At 36.0% G+C, this 23233-nt stretch overlaps 1 protein-coding gene across 1 annotated transcript in view; it reads left to right on the top strand.

Annotated features, from left to right (window-relative positions):
* agap3 (ArfGAP with GTPase domain, ankyrin repeat and PH domain 3) overlaps positions 1–23233 on the top strand; it is a 226151-nt gene that overhangs the window by 78778 nt on the left and 124140 nt on the right. The gene's annotated exons all lie outside the window — the stretch shown is intronic.

The following is a 23233-nucleotide window of genomic DNA, read 5'->3' as shown; positions in this document are numbered from 1 at the left end:
CTTTTAAATTTCAAATATTTTTCTGTGTATACACTGCAAAAAATGAATTTCTTACTTAGTATTTTTGTCTTGTTTTCAGTAGAAATATCTAAAAATTCTTAAATGAAGATGTATTTTCTTGATGAGCAAAATGACCTAAGAAAATAATACTAGTTTTTAGACAAAATATATACAATTTAAGTGCATTTGTGCTTAAAACAAGCAAAAATATCTGCCAATGGGGTGAGAAAATTTTACTTGAATTAAGTGTTTAAGAAAAACGAAATCTTATTTCACAATTCTCACCCCATTGGCAGATAATTTAGCTTGTTTTAAGGACAATTTCACTTAAATTGTATATTATTTGCCTTAAAACTAGACTTATTTTCTTAGGTCATTTTGCTCATCAAGAAAAAGCATCTTAATTTAATTTAAAAATATTTCTACTGAAAACAAGACAAAAATACTAAGTAAGAAAGTCATTTTTTGCAGTGTATGCCATTCATTTTTGTTCATTCAAAATATATACACTGCAAAAAATTATTTTCAAGAAAAAATGTCTTAGTTTTTTGCCTTGTTTTGAGTAAAAATATCTAAAAATTCTTAAATTAAGATGCTTTGTCTTGATGAGCAAAATGACCTAAGTAAATAAGTCTAGTTTTTAGACCAAAAATATCAAATTTAAGTGATTTTTGCATAAAACAAGCAGAAAAATCTGCCAATGGGGTAAGCAAATTTTTCTTGAATTTAGTGTTTAAGAAAAATGTTTTTTTTTGCTTACCCCATTGGCAGACTTATTTTCTTGGGTTGTTTTGCTCATCAAGAAAAAGCATCTTTATTTAAGAATCTTTAGATATTTTTACTGAAAACAAGACAAAAATACTAAGATTTTTTTTCTTGAAAATCATTTTTTGCAGTGCATGCCTAAACTATTTTGGTAGTGTTTGCATGTATTTATACCAATAGATGCTGTAAATGCATTCGATCTATATGTACTACATGATAATACCGTAATTACTAAATCAATCACTAAATCATAGTAAGGGCTTTAATTATTTCCCCTGTACACACGAGTATGATCATCATTGACTTGGTGTTGCGTGTTTGATTCGTTATTACTGGATTGTCTTATATTGCGTCATAGTTAATTTTGTTTGTTGTGGTGTTTATTGAATCATTTTGCGTTGCATTTAAATGCCCTGGGATGTTTTCTTATTATATGATTTCTTTCAGGAAGCATGTGTGGGAATTAGTTCATGAGAATTTTTTAAGTTTTACATATGCCGAGTTACTTCATATACTTTTCAGTATGATTCATAACATTAAGAATCTGTGATGTGCTTGGATCCTCTGGGGAATGTGATTAATTGTAAGATCGTCTCAGCTTGTTTTTACTGTCATGGATCAGTGAGACCTCCAGAGATCATCCGTAATGTCTTCTGTGATGAGCAAACATCCGTCTTGATCTTTCAGAGATGCCAACCGAGCTGTTAGCGTGGCTAATCACATTGAAAAACGTAAAAATGACAGGAGGTTGGTATGAAAGACTGATTGGGATCAGGAACTTTATCATAGCACCACGGCTTAATGGACTATGTTTAACTGCTATGCCACGACTTCATTGCCCATCCTGTGTTATTGGCTTGCTTGTCGTGTTTCTTAACCTAACCTCACCCCAAGTGCTCAATCGCTCAATATTACTACAGGTAACACACTAATTACATGTGATTGTTAAAGGATTGGTCAATAAAAAAAAATCCAGATAATTTACTTACCTTGTCATCCGGGGTGTTGATGTCTTTCTTTGTTCAGTCGAGAAGGAATTGTGTTTTTTGAGTAAAACATTCCAGGATTTTTCTCATTTTAATGGAATTTAATGGACCCCAACACTTAACAGTTTTAATGCAGTTAAATATTGCAGTTTCAAAGGACTTTAAACGATCCCAAACGAGGCATAAGGGTGTTATCTAGCGAAACGATTGTCAATTTTGGCCAAAAAAGCACTTTTAAACCACAACTTCTTGTCTTCCTCTGGTCTTGTGACGTGCCAGCGCGACCTCACGTAATTGCGTAATGACGTGAAAAGGTCACGTGTTACATATATGAAACGCACATTTACGGACCAATTTAAACAATAAACTGACACAAAGACATGAATTAGTATCATTTCACATACAACAATGTCGGAACGGTCCTCTTTCTCCACACTTGTAAACACTGGGGCGGAGTTTCGCATACGTCATCCTTGACGTCTTGACATGATGACATATTGCTTGAGGTCGCACTGGCGCATCACACGACTGGATTTTCCATCGTTTGGCTATAAGACCCTTATGCCTCGTTTGGGACCGTTTAAAGTCCTTTGAAACTCCGTTGAAACTGCATTAAAAAATGTTAAGTGTTGGGGTCCATTAAAGTCCATTAAAATGAGAACAATTCTGGCATGTTTTCCTTAAAAAACATAATTTCTTCTCGACTAAACAAAGAAAGACATCAACATTTTGGATGACATGGTGGTGAGTAAATTATCGGGACTAATCCTTTAAAGGAGCGGTGAATCAAAAACTCAATTTTAACTTGATAATTTGTTATATAAGAGGTCATCATACTTAAATGAACATCCTGCAAGTTTCAGAACTGAAAACGTCTGTGCTACTGAAATATAACCGTTTTTGGCACCAAGCCAGCTAAACACTCCAGTCTAAAATTCGGAAATCTATGACGTCAAAGTAGAATTGAAACACCTCCCCATAACCAAAAGGACACGTCTACTTTTGTAGCCCCGTCCACAGCTTCGCGTGACACACGTGTGTCTCAGTAAGTAAACATGTCTTTAAAGATTGACAAATTTAACCAAAATGACTTTTTAAATACATTTTTTCTGAGAGACTTTTATTTTGATGCGGTGATCTGTTATGATACCATGGAAACGCATTTTCGGTTGTGGAAGAACCGCGTGGGAACAACACAGAAGCTAAATACTTCAATTCGGAGGCTTGGAACTTAACATTAGCAATATGCGTGGATAAAGTTTGCTTTTGAAGAAGTTCCAGCTCGTGTGGGGAGTGTTTGTTAACTTTGTGTACACGGATTCATTTGTAAAGAAGTCGATGCTGGATTTGCAGAGAGACTGTGATTAAAAGCACCACTTATATTGGATCTGACAACAATTGACACAGCAGTATAATACACAGTAAGACATTTTACTTTATTTAAGTTACTGCGTTTCACTATTGCTTAAGAGATCGCTTGATATGTCCTGTTGTAACATCCGTGTCTAAACACGTTTGTTTGACTGTTTTAATTTACTAAAAACATTAAACGATTAATAAAGGTACAACACTTAACAATATGACTGTAATTTAAAGGTAGAAATATACAAAGTTAGTTATAAGGAAGGATTTATCAGCCGCAGTTTAGATTCTGATGCCCGTTTACTGTGTTGTATACGGTAATTTAGGCGAGTTCCGTTTGAAAGGTCAAACACTCAACAAAGCTTATTTTTTATCATATAACTGTGGTATGTAACATTACGTGAATGTAAAAGCAACCTCACAAGCACAATAGAAATATACAAAGTTATTGATAAGGATTTATTAGCCGCAGTTTAGATTCTGATGCACGCTTACTGTGTTTTATACGGTAATTTAGTCACGTCGAGAATCTTTTGTGGCTCAAACATATTTGTGTTCGGCTGCTATTTTTATCACATTAATGTTTTTAAAACATTTCCCCACATGTAATGACGGGGAATGAAGCTGTCCAATCATAGCAGTGGGTGTTTACGTTCAGGTCTTCAATGCGGCCCGCCCCTTCAAACGAACCATTTCTCCAGAGAGCCACTAATCCATGTTACAAAATAGCCTATTACTTATGGCTTTTGATGTTTTTGAATGTAAAAACCATGCGAACATCATAAGTAGACATCAGACAACAGTATAAAACAATAAAATCAACAAATTCACCGCACCTTTAAGACATCAAGACTTTTGAATCATTGCAGTAATGTTTGTATTCTAACATAAGTATAACATAACATATTTTTTATGTTTTATTTAAATACAGAGTAATCAATGATCATTGGCTTAAAATATGGCTTACAAACCTTTATTCAGAAATGTAGAGGCCCTCTATATGCAGTTAGTGGTAAAATAATCCCTGTGCTCTGAATTTAGCTGTATTGTGACGTATAAAAGCTGTTTTTTGAGACTGGTAATCAGGTTCCAGTTTTTATTGTGTTCAGCTTTGTGTGGGTGAAAGAGAATTCAAGAGAAAAGCCAGAAATTACACTGTTACTGTACCCGATTACATGGCTATTTTGGAGACTTTATGTACACTGTCAGAGAAAATGGTCAAAATATGGTCCCTAGTTGTCATTGGGGCGGTACCCTTTCAAATAGAGTATACCTTTGCAACTAAAGAGTACATATTAGCACAGCAGAGGTACTAAAGGGGGCATAGTAGTACCCCAAATGTATGTATTGGTTCCAAATGTGTACATATCTCTGAACCTAAATGGTACATATTAGGACCTTTTTAAAGGGTACTGCCCCAGTGACAGATTGGGACTATTTTTGGATTGTTTTTGTTGTGGACAATAAGGGGCCCTGACGTGAAAAAGGTGAAATGGTGATTTTTAAAGTGCTTTTGGCAAATGCGTTTTATCCAAGAAAAGGACCTTTGCACTGCTAATACAAGATTGATGCATAAATTTACATTAAATTACAGGTTAATCCGATTTAGGTTTAAGGCTCAGTCACAGTTGTGTTTTATTACCATATCAAAGCAGATCTGACACCAAGAGCCAATGAGGGCGAGAACAAAGATGTACAGTATGAGATATGAAAATTGTCATCTGAGCATGTTGTATAATAAATCTGTCAAAAATCTGTATTGTAGGCTTACCGTAATGACCTTCAGTAGTAATAAAATGATTCTGAATAAAGATCATTTCTAATATAAAATTGTCTGCAGTGTACCGTGCATTTAAATTTTGGTTTATTTTATTTGTCTTACTCATTTTACAATACATTTAGGGAAGATTATAAATATCTTAGTTATTAGGAGAGACAGTTGGCCTGTCAGCACCTCAATAATGCCAGAAATAGGTTGCAAAACAATGTCAGGTGTGACAGATGATTACCTATTGAAAAGTGTTGTTGTTGATATTATTGTGGATTGGGTCTGCGTTTATTCCTCAGGGAGTACAGTAGCTGACTTGTCAGAGCTGTCACAATACAGTTCACATTGTACCCGAGACCCAAAACATACAGCTTGACAAAAATCTGAGAGAGGTTTAAAGGTTCACAATCTGACAGTTGCATCGAAAACTATTTCGTTGTTTTTACTAATTTGTGATTTCTGCAAATTGTATTCCTTTGTGGATCAATGGCCCTGTGTTTACTTCTGGTATTAAGATGTGTTTTGGTCGATCAGGGCACAAGTGGATGAGATAAAGACGTATGTTTGTTCACACCTGGTGTTTTAATTCATCTCTTGGCCACTTTCGACCGCTTCTGTCCTGATTACTTCGAGGGGATTGTTTATGGGCGAGTCGTTTAAACGCGAGCGGGGAAAAAGACAGATTTAAATTGACACACAAAGTCCGCTGCTTGTTTTTACACTGCAAAAATTACTTTCTTAGTTAGTAATTTTGTTCAATTCAAATGTATTTATATATCGCTTTTCATAATAGTTTAATTGTTTTACTGCAAAAAAAATGATTTTCAAGAAAAAAAATTGCAATATTTTTGTCTTGTTTTCAGTAAAATGTTCTAAAAAATTCGTTAATTAAGATGCTTTTTCTTGATAAGCAAAACGACCCAAGAAAATAAGTGTAGTTTTTAGACCAAAAATATCAAATTTAAGTGATTTTTGCATAAAATAAGCAAAAGAATCTGCCAATAGGGTAAGCAAAAAAAATCTTGAACATTTTTTTTAAACACTAAATTCAAGAAAAATTACCCCATTGGCAGATTTTTGTGCTTGTTTTGTGCACAAAATCACTTAAATTTGAAATGTAGACTTTTTTTGATTGTTTTGCTCATCAAGAAAAAGCCTCTTTATTAAAGAATTTTTAGATATTTTTACTGAAAACAAGACAAAAAACTAAGATTTTTCTTGAAAATCATTTTTTGCAGTATTCAAAGCAGCTTTACATTAATAAAATTCTTAAATCAAGATGCATTTTCCTGATGAGCAAAATGACCCAAGAAAAAAAATTGAGTTTTTAGACAAAACATTTTATTTATGTCAATTTGTGCTTAAAATAAGCAAAAATATCTGCAGATGGGGTGAGAAAATATTTATTGAATTAAACATTTAAGAACTCATTTTAAGATTTTATTCTTACCCCATTGGCAGATATTTTTGCTTGTTTTAAGCACAAATTGACTTAAATTGTGTGTCTAAAAACTAGATTTTTTTCTTAGCTCATTTTGTTAATCAAGAAAAATAATCTTTTTTAGATATTTCTACTGAAAACAAGACAAAAATACTTAAAACATTTCTTAGTATTTTTGTCTTGTTTTCAGTAAAAATATCTAAAAATTCCTAAATTAATATGCTTTTTCTTGATGAGCAAAACAACCCAAGAAAATAAGTCTAGTTTTTAGACCAAAAATATCAAATTTAAGTGATTTTGTGCATAAAACAAGCAAAAAATCTGCCAATGGGGTAAGCAATTTTTTCTTGAAATTTTCTTGAATTTAGTGTTTAAAAAAAAGTTTAAGATTTTTTGCTTACCCCATTGGCAGTTTTTTTTTGCTTGTTTTATGCATAAAACACTTCAATTTGATATTTTTGGTCTAAAAACTAAACTTATTTTCTTGGGTCGTTTTGCTCATCAACAAAAAGCATCCTAATTTAAGAATTTTTAGATATTTTTAGATATTTTCTTGAAAATCATTTTTTGCGGTGTAGTAAACAGGCTGCACAACGATTTGTACATGTGTATGTATATATATATATATATATTATATATATTTCTAAAGGAATGAACGAAATAAGCAAATTTTCAAAATCAAATAAAAGCAAAAGAGGCAGTGAGCAGCCATTTTATTTGTATCATTGATAGCATAATTGGCCCATATGAAGGCAGTAGGCAGTCGTAGCCTTGTGGTTAAAGTAACCCCAGACTTGCCGGTGGGTTTGCGCTAAAAGTCAGGACCGATGTAGAAACATTGTGCTTGGTGAATCACATTAGATCAGTAGCAAAGAGTAGGCGGTCTTTTGTGGCTGTCTGTACACATTCGTCTACACTACAAACGCAATCCGTGTGAATGTGGTCGAAAGTGGACAAGCTCAGAATGCTTTGCACCCCGTTTCCACCTGTATTTAGCGTTGTCCACCTGTGATCCGATCGACTAAAGCGCATCTTAATACCAGGTGTAAACAGCCACATCACCTCATATTGAGCATCAATTATAAAGGACATGGAAAACACCACGTACCTGGCTTCATTACTATGGCAACTCGTGTAGATGGTTTAGTATATACTGTACAAATATGTAGTTAAATCTCTTGTAAAACAACATGGACTTAAGAATAAGAGTTAATTTAAAGGACAAACCAGAAATATCATGAGGTAAATGATTTTTCTCATTGATCTCCTCTGCTTGCCTTGTTTTGCTTTCTGTATGACCCATAATGTTCACCTTTGAGTGCCTTCAATGCATGATGATATTTTTATAACAATTGCGCACTTATGCTCTGAAGAGGAATCTTTTGGTTTGAAGCATGTCGTATTTGGATGCAGTAAAGTGAATTATTGCAGGGTTTCTTTATGAGGGCTTTTATTGGGAGGTGGGAGCAGTGTACAGCTCCTTCAGAGCATTGAGGAGCCCACGCTCTTCTGCTAATGCTCTTCAGCTCTTTTCCCTCTCCATCCATGATCTTCTAGATGTGCTCCCAAAGGTCTCTCTCTCTCTCTCTCTTTTGAAAATCTATGTTTGGTATACTGTCCATGTCCAGAAAGGTAATAAAAACATCATCAAAGTAGTCATGTGACATCAGTGGGTCAGTAAGAATGTGTTGAAGCATCAAAAATACATTTTGGTCCAAAAATTACGACTTTATTCAGCATCAAATGAATTTGTGTTTTTATATTTACTCATATAGGAATAGCTGTGTAATAAGTGGGATAATGTACAGCCAAGCGTGTCACAAATAAATCCCTTCAGTGATATCACCCTGTCGGGAACGTGTCCCTTACCTCCCCTTACACCTAACTGTGATTTCTAAATGATGAATCTTTCTCGACTATATTATTATTAATCAAACATAAACTTATAAGAGCAAATGTTGGCGACCACATGTTGCAACTAATCGCGGGCTGCAACAACACAAATATACTGGTTCATTTGGAGACACAAAGTATATAAAGTGGGAGGACTTGGATCTAGATCCAACCTCGCCCCCTGGATGTCATGTTCTGCAGTCTTATTTTTCGGTAAACTTCCTATTACTGTGATCTATCATAATAAGAGCATTCCCAGACGTCTTTGACCCTGCTTGGGGTCCGTTTGAGCGCACGGTGGTCTTTCATTGATTACAGTTTTGTCCTCCAGGATAGGCTTACTGACAAATTATATTTATTCTCAGTCGTATAGTCTCTTCCTTCCATTTAGCACAAACGTGAGGTGCTTGTTTTGCAGAATGACATAAGAGAGATAAATGCAGCGAGATGCTTCTGTAATATCTCTCTCTCTCTCTACTCCACCTCCCCCAGATCTCCTCAAACCTATGATTTTCTCCGCAGTAGAGAAATTGTGACGTGTGCAAGTTGGCGGAACAGCTGCATTTTAAAAAGCTTGACACCCACGCTCTCAAGACCACTACTGCAAGAAGTGTCTTTACTACAGAGAGACTGAAACTGCGACATCACCCTTTAGATAGCTGCTCGAGCGTACTGTATAATGTGTGAATATGTGAATAGATACACACATGTATGTATGTAAATATAAACTCTTGGCCTACGTTTTTACAAATATGTATGATGCGTAGTCTCTGTGTAGGCTATTTCTTTGTAGTCTGTGATGGTGATTGGCCTGTGCAGCTGTCAATCAAAGCAATCAAAGTACTAATGTCCACTCTCTAGTAGTAAGCATCTCTCATTAAGAGGTGCCACACACATTTAGGTGAGGCGTTCTTGAACTAACTTCTGTCTAGCTTGTCTATGGCTTGAGTAAATGATGTCATCAGTTCTCATCCGAAAGGTAATTTTTGGTTACCATTGTTACCTGTAGGGAATCGACTAGATCTTATTGATTCAGGTAGCTGAATGAAAGTCATTAAAATTCTGACATGCTTACTATTTGGTCCCGTGGAGACGGCTGGCCATTTTGATGCATGTTGTCATGGTGATGGAGGCAGGGGGTGAGGTTACAGCTAAAAGCAAGAGTTTTCTGGTATGAGTTTATCTTTTGATTGATAAAAATTAGGTAGCACTATAATAATGAAATATGCAATTTCTGAATGCAGAACTTCATAAAAAACACATGTGGAAGGCCTATTCATTAATATTTATTTACATTTATCTATTTAGCAGGGACTTGCGTTGCATTCAAGGCAAGCTATGCATTTAATTAGGTGTTAACTTTACGTTGCTACTGTCTGTATGGCAATACTATACCAACTAAGCTACAGGAAAAGGTGCATACATTATATATGAATTAAAGTTTCATGATTTTTCTAACTTTGGTGCTTACATTAAATGCACAATAAATAAGATTTTTGCATTATAACATCAAAAGACTTCTAGCACTGTGTTATATATTTTGTTCACATGTGACATTACATTATCCCAAATGTTTGAATCCAAAGAATTCGCAGTTGTAAAAACAGTTCCACCCCTTTTCATGTGTTCGACTTAATTCAGCGCTGCGCATACTTGGCGACGTACAGTGTTGGGGGTAACGCGTTACAAGTAACGTGCATTACGTAATAATATTACTTTTCTGAAGTAACGAGTAGAGTAAAGCATTACTTTATTAATGTACACATTAATATTTAAGTTACTTTTTAAAAAAAGTAATGCGAGTTACTTTTCAGTTTAATAAATTTGAGAATTTTTTTTTACTGAATTAAACTAAACGTACGTAGTCACGTGGAATTACACAATCTATGTGAACCTTAGCGGAAACAGTTCGAGTCAGAAATGAAGATGGCAGGCCAGAGCTTGAAATTTTTGCGATGAAAATATTCAATTTCTGAATGCAGAAAAAACGCATGCAAGGCCTGAAAAAGTAAGAAAACATAACTTAAATGAAACTTAAAGTAATGTAAGCATTACTTTTCATGAAAAGTAACTAAGTCACGCAATTAGTTACTTTTTGGGGAGTACCTTAATATTGTAATGCATTACTTTTAAAAGTAACTTTCCCCAACATTGTCAACGTATGACATGATAGTATTACAGGTGCTATGCTACTAAAAGTGGTTTATAAGTAGTATATAAGTGGTATGCTAATAAATAAATAGCTGTCGCAAGGTGTCATATGTTGATCGTTCTGCACGTTTTAACCAGTGGTGACTTCTTTTTTCGAGGGCGCTCGATGCAAAGTTCATTTCAACATGTATGTAGTCCGTCATGTGTGTGGTTCATAATTTCAAAATATGTGTTCTGCGCGTCGAGTGGACCTATGTGCATCACGTGTCTTGTCAAAACGAGAGCCTGGTGCAGACGCGTCTAAAGGGTTTGTGATAAAAGAGACGCTCGCGTTTGCTAGATACTCGCATAATCTCATGCCTAATCAGAGTTTACTGTTAAGGGAGTATCTTGCGTGTAGTTTATGAACGTGAGCGTGTCTCTTAGCGTGTGTGCTAAAGGCACTTATTTTGACAAAACACGTGATGCACATGGTACTCATGACGCAACAAACACATATTTTAAACACAAGCAACACACATGACACTCCGAACACATATTTTGAATTTGCGCCCCTCGGATGAGCAGTCACGAGCCGCCACTGGTTTTAACGTAACTGAAATAAAACTGTATTCCATTACGTCATCTATAAACGTAATTTGTGAGTCCCATCAGAATGATTTCCTGTCGGGAGTGGAGGTAAAGACTACAACTACAACTCTACAACTCCCATCATTCCAAACATTTTGTTTTTGTATGACAACCTCTAGTGGTGAAAATTACATATTGTATAATGTAATATTTAATTGCTTATTTATCTAGGTAGATTTAAAGGGGACATTTCACAAGACTTTTTTAAGAAGTAAGTTAACATAAATCGTTGGTGTCCCCAGTGTTCATATGTGAGGTTTTAGCTCAAAATATCAGATAATTTATTATAACATGTTAAAATTGCCTCTTTGTAGGTGGGAGCAAAAATGTGCCGTTTTTGGGTGTGTCCTTTAAAATGCTAATGAGCTGATCTCTGCATTAAATAGCAGTACCGTGGTTGGATAATGCAAATTAAGGGGCGGCATTACCCCTTTCTGACATCACAAGGGGAGCCAAATTTGTATGACCTATTTTTACATGCTTGCACAGAATGGTTTACCAAAACTAAGTTACTTGGTTGTTTTTTCCCCACATTTTTAGGTTGATACAAGCACTGGGGACACAATGATAGCACTTAAACATGGAAAAAGTCCCCTTTACGTGGTTGGTTGGAACTGTTGCTTACTTAAAGGAACAGTATGTAGGATTGTGGCTAAAACTGGTACTGCAATCAAACAACTGGTGGCAATACACAAAATGACAACATAAACATCAGTTGAGGGCTGCAACTCCACTTTTAAAATGACAATATCCTGGCCGGACCACTGTTGTCAGTGAAGTATTTGAAATGAAAATGATTTCTTAATGTCTATGTTCTAACATATCAGGGCCATTTTATGATTAATTGATATACGTTTCTTACACACTGTTCCTTTAAACCCAAAGAATGTACTTTCTCTCTCACCCTCATGCATCAAGTAAACAATAACAACAATATAAAGCACAACCTTTTCAAACGGGTTATAGCTGATTGAAACTCACTCTTTTGTTTGAGCCATTGGTTTTTTGTGTTGATCGATATTGTTTAGAAAATCAACTTGTGTGTGACTTTCTGCTTGTTAGGAGTTTGTGTGTTAAACTGGGATTGTAGAAAGCATTGTACACCTTTAAGAAGTCAACACTGTGAAATGGGGCTAAATGTAGCTTCTCATTCTAACATTTAATAACTGTGAGGAGGAAGATTATTACTGTCGCACCATGAGCCGTGACGGTTTCACTTTCGCGTCTGTGTGTGTTCACTCCTCCGCTGAGTCATTCGGTTCCAATAAAGTCATTTCCAGTGCTTTAGTCACTTGCTCGACACGTAGTCATCAGCGTGGCCCAAATAGCAGGCTGACAGTACCCGGACTAAATCTGGTGTCTGAACCCAGGACACATCCGAATGATGCACCCGCTGCTGGACGCTTCTAGAGACTTTATTAGGATCAGGAAATGAGGTTTGTTTTAGTTAACAGAAAACTGCTGTTAATGGAATAGTTTACCGAAATATGAAAACCGTCTCATAATTGATTCACCCTCATGCCATCCGAGATATATATGGCTTCCTTTCACAATACTGAAATATCTGTTACACAATATTATTATATAGGGGTCAGTATGGTGATGCTATATAAAGCAAATACACATGCATAATAAAAGTAATCCAAACAACTTAGTTGGAAAATGATTTTTTTTTAAATGATACAATATGTTTGTATGAGAAAACAAATAATATTTAGAGCTTTGGTAATCGATACTAGGGCTTTGAAAAATTCAATCGTGTGCGATATCTTAGTAGCACTTTATTTTACAGTACATGTACTTACCTTGTACACATATGGTACATATGTTGAACTCACAAACAAATGTGTGGTACTTACTTTTGAGTATCTACATTGTAAATAAATGGTATCATTACTGTACTTACCAGTGGTAAATTCCTTGTAGTTATTATGTAACTCTAGATAAGTACTGGGTAATACCAGATACATGCTTATAGTGTAGGTATACTATACCTAACAAGAAACACTGCTGTACTTACAAATGATTGTACAATATAAGTTCTCCACAACAATGCATCTTATTTTATGGTATTACTAGTTAATATATAACTCACAGTGGCATATACCATGCAGTTACTTTAGACGTACTATGTGAACATCAGTGTTTGTTATTAGTTATCATATATCATGTATATAAAAGTTGTAAGTACAGTAGTTTTTCATGTTAGTTACAGTATACATACACTATACATATTTATCTGGTATTACCCATTACTTATCTAGAGTTACATAATAACTACTAAGTATTTACCACTGGTAAGTACAGTAATGATACCATTTAATTATGTAGATACTCAAAAGTAAGTACCATGCATTTGTCTGTAAGTATAACATATTACCATACATGCACAAGGTAAGTACACGTACTGTAAAATAAAGTGCTACATTCAGGATGCAATAAGCAAAATGATATTGCTTTAAGTTTGTAAAATAAAAAAACTGTATTTATATAGAAAATATATAAAACACATGAGTCGCATTTTTTGTGGAAAAAATTATTTAGCTCTTTCTCTTGCCAGTCTCTCTGCTTCAACCTAAAACTTTGACTATGTGTAACTTTTTGAAGTATTAAAATCATTCAGTTATTGCAAACCATTGTGATTTGCACATTCAGAATATTACCGTGGGTTCACACCAGCCGCGTTCGAGGCGTCAAATTCGTGTCTACCGCGTCTAGTTTGCCGCTTGAACATTTTGAGTTTACTCGCTTCATTCGCCCGTGAAATTTTAGTCATGGAGAAATTCACGCGGAAATTCGCGTCATGGGAGGGGCTTCTGTGACTCCGCTAGCTTCCTGTAATCACGTCACTACCAGAGCAAGCTCCTGATTGGTTAACGCGGTGGGTTTTTCTGCCAAAGTTTAACATTTTTAACTCGCGTGTTTCCTGTGGCAACGTTCAATTCGTGCCATTCGCGCAAACGAGGCGGAATCACGTCTAACGCGCCGCTATCATCCTTTTTTGTGCCGGGAGACCTCCAGACGCACGTCAACGCTTCTTCACATTGACTTTAAATTGAAATCACTCGCGCTTGACGCCTCTACCGCGGCTGGTGTGAATGCAGCATTATGTCTGTTGCGATATATCTTGCGGTACTAAATGGTTTGATTAAAGGAATAGTCTACTCATTTTCAATATTAAAATATGTTATTACCTTAACTAAGAATTGTTGATACATCCCTCTATCATCTGTGTGCGTGCACGTAAGCGCTGGAGCGCGCTGCGATGCTTCGATAGCATTTAGCTTAGCCCCATTCATTCAATGGTACCAATCAGAGATAAAGTTAGAAATGACCAAACACATCAATGTTTTTCCTATTTAAGACGAGTAGTTATACGAGCAAGTTTGGTGGTACAAAATAAAACGTAGCGCTTTTCTAAGCGGATTTAAAAGAGGAACTATATTTTATGGCGTAATAGCACTTTTGGGAGTACTTCGACTCGGCGCAGTAACACCCTCCCTCTCCCATTATGAGAGTGAGAAGGGGAGCGGACTTTTCAGGCGAGTCGAAGTACTCCCAAAAGTGCTATTACGACATAAAATGTAGTTCCTCTTTTAAATCCGCTTAGAAAAGCGCTACGTTTTATTTTGTACCACCAAACTTGCTCGTATAACTACTCGTCTTAAATAGGAAAAACGTTGATGTGTTTGGTCACTTCTAACTTTATCTCTAAATGGTACCATTGAATGAATAGGGCTAAGCTAAATGCTATCGAAGCGTCGCAGCGCACTCCAGCGCTTACGTGCACGCACACAGATGATAGAGGGATGTATCAACAATTCTTAGTTAAGGTAATAACATATTTTAATATTGAAAATGAGTAGACTATTCCTTTAATGTGGTAAATAGACTGATATGTTTTTTTTAGCTTTGCCATGTGCACCCCATATAATAAGATAACATTATAGAAGACAGCATTTCAATCTACAATTTTTGTCGTCAACTATACAAAAATGAAGTCATTTGCGTCTAGTAAATTGTAAAAAAAAATCATATTTTGGTGAACTTTTCATTTTAAGAAAATTTTCACAATGAAAAATGACACTTTTTCTTATTAAAGCTTAAAGGGATAGTTTACCCAAAATGAAAATTCTGTCATCATTTACTCACTCCCATGTTGTTACAAACCTGTATAAATGTCTTGACAAACACGAAGGAAGATGTTTGTAACCGAACTGATCATGAGACCCAATCACTTCCATGGTAGGAAAAGAATACTATGGAAGTGAATGGGGCTCATGAACGGTTTGGTTACAAACATTCCTCAAAATATCTTCCTTCGTGTTTATCAGAACAAAGAAATTTATACAGTAAACAACATCAGAGTGAGTAAAAGTTGACAGAAATTGCATTTTTGGTTGAACTATCCTTTTAATATGCAGAAGTTTGTACACTGACCTTTAAAGGACTGATGTTTCACATTAAGTGACCTACCAGTGGTATGGTTTTGGGGTAGGATAATGACAAATTGATGAGGTGAACAGGGCAATTTTTTGGGGCAAACTTATTTAAAGTAATTCTGTATTTTGGCAGTTCTGGTTATGTTGACTATAACTCACCTAATATAACAATGGCACGTATTTTTCTAATGGCTGTTGTGATTTCTTTTAAGGACTATAAACCATGCAAATATTCCCGCTATCGTTGTATTTTAGGAAGGGAAGGCATTCATAACTCCTTATTAAATTTCAATCGGCCACTAATTGTCTCTCTGCGTCCCAGTGGTTCCTGTATTTGTTCTTTAATTTGTTCTGCGCTCTCGGCCCTCGGGGAGGATCTTACCTTACATAACATCACAGTACTGCACCATATTGCTCCTCACCTACTGTGAGTTTCTTCCACTCCATCAGTTCCCACAGGAACCTCCAGATTTAGGGATATATTGGGGATTGCAGTTCAGTTTGAGATATTGCTTAACCTTTTGTAACCTTATTATTACTATTTGTCATTGGATTAGGACATATAGGTAGGTTTATTTATGGGAGGTGTAAGATGCTTATTCAGTCATTCGTTGGTAATTACAAAATGATTTGCTGTTGCACGTCAAGCCACAGTGGTAGTATCCAATATCTGTAATGTATAATTGGGTAAAAAATGGTGGCGGATACTGTAAAACCTTATTTTGTCTTCATAAACATTATAATCTCTGTTTTCATGATGTTGAGGATGATTTATGAAACTGAACTGATGTCTTTTCCGCTCTGTACTGAGAGAAGGTAGGCTGCCCCCTGCTGGTGTGTACGTATACTGACACATTGGTGGATTAAAGCAATGCTGCGTAGTTGATCACACCCACCCAGTATTAGTTTGTGTATGTTGGTTAAACATTAAGTTATCTGATGATATTTACATTTCAATGCAAATCGCATAATCATGTGCACAACTAGAGTTGACCTATACACTGCAAAAAATGATTTTCAAGAAAAAAATTCTTAGTTTTTTTTGTCTTGTTTTCAATAAAATATCTAAAAATTCTTAAATAAAGATGCTTTTTCTTGATGAGCAAAAGGACCCAAGAAATAAGTCTAGTTTTTAGACCAAAAATATCAAATTTAAGTGATTTTGTGCATAAACCAAGCACAAAAAATCTGCCAATGGGGTAAGCAAATTTTTCTTAAATATTTTTGAATTTAGTGTTTGAAGAAGATTTTTTTGCTTACCCCATTGGCAGATTTTTTTGCTTGGTTTATGCACAAAATCGCTTAAATTTGATATTTTTGGTCTAAAAACTAGACTTATTTTCTTGGGTTGTTTTGCTCATCAAGAAAAAGCATCTTAATTTAAGAATTTTTTGATATTTTTACTGAATACAAGACAAATAAGAAATCATTTTTTTCTTGAAATTCGTTTTTTTGCAGTGTAGAGATTTCAAATTCGGGCAATTTCCCAGAAGGTTTCAAGAGAAAAAAAACTAATTGTAAAAGTGTACTGCATAGCTAATCATTTACAGTAAGTCTGTAAACAATAATATCACAATTACATTTATGCATTTGCCAAATGCTTTTATCCACCACAAGGTATGCATTATTTATCAATATATTTTCTCCTGGGATTGAACCCATAACCTTTTGCGCAGCCGATGCAATGCCCTCCATTGTGCTACAGGAGTTTATATTTTCGTGCATCACCGCCTGCTAGTACGCTCGTGTCCACTAAGTAGGATTTGACATTTAAGTCAATGCAATGCACAGTTTGTGTTTCAGATGATCAAGTGCATCCTTCAGATACTCTTTGCAAACTGTATCAATGCATTTTAGCGTTAACATCATCATCAACTACAAAATATTGTGCAATAGTCCTGAAGCAGCTCGCCTACCCATTTGACCTGAATTCAGGGCTTATACATTAATGACTACAGTACTAAAATCTCTATCGAATCGACCACGGGTTCTTGAAATCCTTGAAAGTTTGTGAATCTGGGGAAAAAATTCAAGGCCCTGGGAAGTTTTTGAAAATATACATACATACATACAGGTCATTGAAAGTGCCTGAATCTATTTCATGCAAGACGTTTTCTAGAAAAAAATCCATATTATTTCCTGTGTAGTGTAGGATAATATCATAAAATTTCTAGCCTTTTAACCACACGTGCTAAACTGTTCGCTTTAATTGCTTATATCTTCTGTATGCGAATGTTGATTCATACCAAAATGCTTTTTTGCATAGTTGTGTTTGACACATGAAAACGTCTCGGGTTACGTATGTAACTGTTGTCCCCTGAGAAGGGAACAAGACGCTGCGTCTCCCTTGCCATACTTCCTGCGTCCCTGTAACACCGTCTTTGGCAATATTTCAGATAGCGATATACTTCCTGGCTCCTGTGTCACCCTGTCTTTGTCGTTAAGCCTCACCATTGGTTGAATTTGATATACACATTCAGACGCACTTACCCCTGGAGGCGTCCCCAAAGTGTCACCGCAGTGACGCAGCGCGAGTTCCCTCGAAAGGGAACTGTGACAGTGTATCTTAAAAGGTAACACAATGTAACCTTGCTCTTACTTGAAATGTGTCCCCATATTTAATCCTTGAATTTAAGGGTATTGGACCTGGAAAGTCCTTGAAAGGTCTTTGAATTTGAAGTTAACTAAGGTGTGGGAACCCTGCAGAAGCAATATCTGCATATAAGTTATGAAAAAAATGGGCATTGATATGCTGCACATAACGTCTGGCTTTATTAAGCATGTTTAAAATAAAGCCAGAGAGACCTGATTATCTGACCGTAATCAGTTTCTCTATTTTAATTAGACTGGCAGGCCGATTTCCAAAGGGTGCTTCATGATAAAGGTAGTGCCTGAGGGCGGAAAAACATTCGGAAACGTGTTTTTTAATGGTCTGCATAATTAAATCCCTATAAATGATATCTAATGCCCTGTGTTTGCTTCAACAGCTCACAAGGGCGAAACTACATCTCCTTTCCATCCGTCAGGGTTTACGTTTATTTAGCTATTCGGACAGCACCGCCACTGGCGTTGGGATTTTTAATGAAAACGTAATGAGATTTTGAGTCGATGTGGCCTTTATTTGCTTTCTACGGGACCTCATCAATTAAAGGCGTTTCATTAGATAGGAAATGTTTGTGAGATGCGTGTGTAGTTTCGTAGAAGTGTTTTTGTGTTGTGCATGTATTTGCATATCCTTACCTAATACCGTATTAATATATTAAGTTAATTTAATTTTGCACTGCTTTTTTTAACAGTTATTTAACGTGACTTGTAAAACAGGTGGAATGTCTTATCGTAGACAGCATTGTGGTAAGACTCGAAATATCGGTTAAGCACTATTGCGACAGAGCATTGTACAGATACCACAACTAGTTTTGATATGGGCAGCTGTACTTGGTCTCCATGCACTTTTATCGTGGTGATGGGTGTTGAGCAATAACTTCCTGTTGGTTAAGGATTTGACTAATCCTGTTTCAAGATCAGATAAGTGATTGTGCACCCCTCCTCCTCATAGGGAGTCAGGCACCTGTATCTGAAACTCTCTGCCGCCTCTTCCTACTTCAAGCACTTTGACATCTGATGAAGCTAGACGTTGCAATTTTATTATATTCAGATTCAGGACATTTCGTAGGTTGTTCAAGAGAATAGAGGATCACAGATGAGTTGGACTGCTATAAGGTGGATTTTGGCATGGCAGTGGTTAAAAGTTTGGTACAGTCACGATGATGTGTTTAGGAGGCAGACGGCGGCCGAAGCAATGCGCAGATGAGGATTGTTTGATCTCAGAGGAGGTTACGGGGGTGACCAACCCTTTCGGGGTAGATACAGGTAATAAATCCTACTTCAAAGATGTTTCATGTGCACAGGTGCTAACTTCTGCCTGAGTAATAATGCATCATGTACTCATTCTTCTACCAAGGATGAATGCAATAATATTGAATATTAAAAATCATATAAAAATAATCCAGTTCAAAGGATAACATATGCTTGATGCCTAATACTGTGCGGTGGTCCAGATGAAAACAACTGTGTTTATGTTATTTGTTGTAACTTTTGTATACATTTCTGTGTACAGTACATGTATGTGTATTCAAGTATGCATGTGTGTGCGTGTGTGTATATTTAAACTGTATAATTATAATACGTATAATTATACAATACATATATCGTCTCGTTTGTATATTCCTATGTGTGGCTATTAATTGCAATTTTTTTAGGGAAATTTGCATTTCATAAAATTTGATGTGACCATTAGCAGTGCAAAATATTATTTCATATGGTGGTGATGCATTTCACTTGGATGTTAAAGCTTGGTTACAGTGCTAAACAAAATTACACATTGGGTAATTGAGTAAACCTACTATAAATAGAAGGCTGTAATTCACCTTTTCACGATTAAAAGCATGCATATTCGTAATTGTGATATATAAACATAAAATGTATATAAAATAAAATAAAATATGCAGAGATATGGAATATTCAGATATACAATCTGTTTGTCTAACAATAGCACATATAGTGAACTTGTAGCTATCATAAAAGGTTAATTTTAAACTCATGTAAATAACTTGTTTTTATTTTGAGGCGCTTTAATGTTATGTACAATATCTGTCTATTATTTGTCAATTATTGGTCTGCTACTTAAACAGTAAATTATTAGTGACAAATGTTTGATATTTCGATTGATCCATCACTCTTCAAACAATCACAGCGTGACATATGGCCTTTTAGCATTCAGAAGCTAAATCTGGAAACATCTGGAACATTTCCTAGGCAAGAAATGGCCTTAAAATAAACTGAAAGCTGTTACATTCCTTTATGTGCATGTATTGAATTTATTAATTCGGTTTTTTATATATAGCTTGTTTGTTTCTAGAGATTTTCTCCCTATATTGTTTATATTTGTATATATACATACATTAGGGATGTCCCGATCAGGTTTTTTTGCCCTCGAGTCCGAGTCATTTGATTTTGAGTATCTGCCGATACCGAGTCCCGATCCGATACTTCTATAATACATAAAAAAGAATAAAGAAGAGCGAAAAAAAACAGAACCAGGATGTTCCTTATGTCATGCCGCACGCATTGCTGTTTCTGGAGTCAAAAGAGTCTAACTCTGTGCCAGCGCATAACTACAGATGTGTTAAAAAATAATGAGAATATAGTATATGTACAGGGGTTAAATTGGGATTTGTTTTGTGGGGATGCTCTGTTGGGAGGGAGGGTTCGAGGGATAAAATGTTTAATCCTGATGACAGCAAAGCCACTGGTGTGTTTCAATGACATTTTGTACCTCTGATAGGATTTTATAAATTTCAGCTTTAAAGCTGTGCCACATGTTGACCCAAACTTTAAAACCTGAACTTTAAATTATGCAAATCTATGAGTCTGACACCCTAGATGCATTTGTTGCACATGTCATTATGCACAATTGATCAAATTTTAAAGGAAGTTATAAGAATCAACCTCCTTGACTAATTCTAGGCATAAGATAGGCTACTCAGACTCAATTAACAAGAAAAACAACATACTGATTCAGCAATATATCTTATAAATTAGCCATAGAGATTCCCTAAGCTGGTTAGCAGTTAGTTATAAAATACCTATAGTTAGGTCGTAATTAATCTGTATAATCAAAATACATTATTTTATTAAACTATACAATCAGTTGTATCCAGTTATCTAGTTAACATACAGTATTGTAATGAGATGAGTGACATGGTTAGACATGCTTTAATACTTTGTTTCTAGACTTCTATTAAGTTTTCTCGACGTGGGCACCATTCTTACCTCTCTCTCTATCTCTCATGTCATCTCTACAGTATCCTGCGCGAATGCGCGTTCTTGAGGTTCTGAGTGAGACGCGGAGCTGCGTCTGAGCACATGGTGACAAAAACGATCAACGCGTCGTTTAAATGAGCGGTAAAAACACGGGTTTGTCGTGGGTTCCTTGCACGCACGAGTGTGAAGCCTATGAATGAATTTGAAAGCACCGTAGCACGTCAATAGGCTTGTTCGACTTCATGTAGCGCCGCAACAATCGACAGCCGGGTGACGTCAAACTACCGCGAGAGTGATCCGCGAAATCATACGGAGGAGTTTGCTTTTAAATCGCTCTCGCGGAACTTAGACGTCATCCGGCTGCCGGTTGTTGGGGCGCTGCATGAAGTCAAACAAGCCTATTCTCTTCTCATCAGTTCACACGCACCAGCGCAGCGCGTACACTGGCGCGGAGCAGAGCGAGACCTTGATGGATTTTAAACCCTGCATATGTATCCGAGTCCTGATCGGGAGGTAACGGCCGATTCCGATCGAGTCTGAAACCACGTGATCGGGGCCGATTTCCGATCATGTGATCGGATCGGGACATCCCTAATATACATATATACATATAATTTTTATCCTGGTATTTTAATGGATAAATATGACATTTGTATTTTATGCATTCTCATTGTTTATGTACTCGGTTTTCTTTTCTTACTGGTAAAGCACTTTGAACTGCATTAGTTTGTTTGTAAAAGTGCTATATAAATAAAAATTTGATTGATTGATTTATTGAATTTATTAAGATATAAGGAAGGAGTGCAGATGCATAAGCCTCTAAATGCCACCTCCGTCAAAATAAGATAATGATATTGACTGAATGCTGACGGCACGTATTATACATTCATCCCTTGCGAAAATGAACTGCAGTAACCATGGTTATTTTGTGGTCCCCCATGGGTTAATATAGCAATGTTTTTTTATCCATGTTTAATTTTTTGAAGGGATCAAATACTTTCCCTTCAAATCTGCTTAATCCCAGCCTCAGGCCATTTAGGAATACCGGTTTGGTGGCAGTATCTATTAAAAGTCAGATTTTTTTAAGTTATGTTTTTGGGGCTTTTTTTGCATTTGATAGATGGACAGTATGATCGAAGAGAACAGGGAAGTAAATCGTAGAGAGAGGGGTACGGGATCGGCAAAGGACCTCGAGCCGGAAATCGAACTCGGGTTACAGAAAGTGCGTCTGCACCATGTCTGCTTCAGCTATATAAATTTTAAGTGATTCCAAGCCAATGACTAAATTGTGATATATGGGAAACATGTCTGGGATTGTCAGCTAGTGTTCTCGCAGTTATCAGATGTGAACATGAAACTATTAGTTATCTGGATTAAAGCACAGATTGCTTTGATATGCAAACTGGTGTCCCTTCTATGCTAGAGACAGAGCCCAGTTGGTTTTTCTGCCATATTAGTTGTGTATTCGTTTTGGGGTCTGTTTCGTAAGATGACGTTTTGACATGCCCGCCTTTTCATTTTACAGTAATGAACATTGCAACATTGATTACTGTAAGGTTGCTGTGAAACTGAAAGATTAAATGTCATAAATTCTTTCATTTTCAGGAGTATTTGTTTATATGTGGTCAAGTGACTGGATCAACCTGATGTTTTTGTTTTCTCTTTGGCAAGTTAGTATTACTGGGCGTTTGGGGTAGTTTGCACTGGAACCACTTGTGGGTGCTATTGAGAAGCCTTATATCTGCTCCCTTGTTTTCCTAGTTCACGTGGCTTTGGTTATATGACCAGTACAAAGTTTTCCACCACATGGAGCTTGGACTAAATCTCAGTCTCAGTTTTTATACCAGATACTTTAAATACTAAATCCTAGCAAGCCATTTTTTGGGGCAATTCCGAATTATTGCCTGTAGGTAGCTGTGCTTTTTAAAAAGAAGACAGCTAACATGCTTCTGCATGAACGTTTAGTGCCATT

This window comes from Misgurnus anguillicaudatus, chromosome 25 (genome assembly GCF_027580225.2).
Source record: "Misgurnus anguillicaudatus chromosome 25, ASM2758022v2, whole genome shotgun sequence".
Classification (NCBI taxonomy): Eukaryota; Metazoa; Chordata; class Actinopteri; order Cypriniformes; family Cobitidae; genus Misgurnus; species Misgurnus anguillicaudatus.
The sequence above is the reverse complement of the archived record's forward strand: the minus strand, read 5'-3'. Positions and strand labels throughout refer to the sequence as shown.